This window comes from Engraulis encrasicolus, chromosome 9, assembly GCF_034702125.1.
Source record: "Engraulis encrasicolus isolate BLACKSEA-1 chromosome 9, IST_EnEncr_1.0, whole genome shotgun sequence".
Lineage (NCBI taxonomy): Eukaryota > Metazoa > Chordata > Actinopteri > Clupeiformes > Engraulidae > Engraulis > Engraulis encrasicolus.
This window is the reverse complement of record NC_085865.1, coordinates 55427466-55429649: the sequence shown is the minus strand read 5'-3', so window position 1 is coordinate 55429649 and position 2184 is coordinate 55427466.

Genomic DNA, 2184 nt, shown 5'->3' with positions numbered 1-2184 from the left:
CCGTTATAACCAGAAGTTCAGCAAGAAGCGCACATCTCCTGCGAATGATGGATGCGCTGTTTGCTGCCGCGTCTCCATTCAGAAATCCGATGGGCATGTTCAAGATGACAGCTCTCCAGCCAATCAGCGCACGAGAGTCTGCATGCGCATTTTGAAATTAAAGACTTGCGAAGGCATCGAAGACGAGCAGGTTTATACAGTGCGGGCTATTTTGCTCATGACGTCACTTCTCAGACCACGGCATCTGCTGTAGGCTATTTTGTTACTCTGTTGCGCATGACATTTATGGGGCTTTTATCGTGGTTTGAAGCCTCGTAACAGCCAATTAAATGAGCAAACTGCAATCTGCGTGAAACAGCAACTTAGTTTTGTGGCTGGTTAAAAGAATCTAGTTTATGTGGCATGACATGCATCTTAATTGATGTCATATAGGCCTGGGCAGTATTTCCATGTTCCTGACCCATACAAAACACATACTGTTTTATGAAGGACAAACGTGTTTGATTCATGTGTGTGTGCGGCACCATTCATGTGTAAGGCACCATGGAAAGTGTAGCCTAACGAAGTGCAAAAATGCATTTATACAACTAAATATGTCTTTCTTAAAAGTTATAAATTCCTGAAGCACACAAAATTTATATACAATGTGCAGGTTTTTCCCCCCAGTTATTTTGTAAATATGTGCGCTTTTTCATGGGTGTGTAGGCCTACTGTCGGTACACTACAAACTATTGTATTGTGTGTACAGTATTATCATATGCAGAGGCGTACCTTGTCACCAGGCTAGGCAGTCAGCCGATTGGGGCCCCGAAGCCTAAAGGTTGTGAATAACAGCTTCAGACCAGCAGAAATTAAACTACAGTTTACTTCATTCTTTTGAATTTTCGCTTGGGGCCTCAACTTACCCTAGAATCGCCTCTGATCATATGCTATCATATGCTGTCGAAAAGTGTATTTTTATTCATTAGAGAGCGTGTGACCGAGTGCACATACTGGCCTCAAGAAAACCAAAGAGCACTTTGCACAATACTAGGTATCATCTAGGGGGCAGGTAACCAACGGGGTTCTCATTACTGTAATGTTTTCCAGCATTGTTTGACTTCGGCGACCTCAACATGGAAGTCAGGAAGTTTGGCAGTTTTGCCAATATTGCACCGTACTCACGCGCCTTGTCAGGTGTTCTCCCACGCGCAATATTGACATGGCAACGCGTTCATGCACAAAACGTGTATTCTGCAGCATGCATAGCGATGACGTTTCCTTAAGCCTGTGAAATGAAATGTGGCATTCGAAACACATATGCTGTAGGCCTATGATAAAACTTATTCTAGGCTTATATTCTATTGTTGTCTTCCTTGGTATTAGCATGCACATGCCTGCCTGTTCAGTTTGCAGGGCCAAGAGCCGGCACGCTTTGAACACCGCAGGGGAGAACGGGAGGGCTCTTCTGTTATCTACTGTGCATTCCCTACCAGTTATTGTGTCCTTTTGAAAACACTATAACTGTGTGCATTCTCTGCCCTCATGACCTCTTCCTTCATATCAAAGCTGCGTGTTGAAATGATCTTTTTTAGCCAAATGCCATGAGGAGAGACCATGAAGGCAAGGGGTAGCCAGTGAGGCATGGGGTAGTGAGGCAGAGGGGCAGCGTTGTTGTTATTGTCTCTCCTCATTCTCCTCATGCTCTGGCTGTCTGCCTGGAGTAGTGCACTGTTTTATGAAGAGGACACGAGCAGAAGACAAGGCATGCATTTGGACGGGTATGCCCAGAGCACAAGTGCACTTTAGTAAAACGATAGTTCACTCGCATGTTGCAAAATGTCTCTGGATGCCACTGAAGCATTAATGCCTCTCTCTCTCTCTCTTTCTCTCTCTCTCTGCATCTTCTTTATTCCTCCCTCTGCACTCCTCGGTCTCCATTCTTTCATTAGGGAGATGCGAGCGAGCCCTCAGACCTGCGGATGGGAATAATAGGCTTTAAGATGAAAGCTCTACCAGTGCAGCAGCAGGAGGAGGAGGATTTGAAAAGCAAATCAAAGGCATCTTACAGAGGAAATCCACATCTTGTTAGTCAATATCGTAGCCTACCATCTTCTAGATACTGCCCTGTGCAACTAACTCCCCTGCAAGTTCAAGATAAAAAGCGCAAATAAGAGACCTTAATTGCCAGAGCAGTTTAGTGGG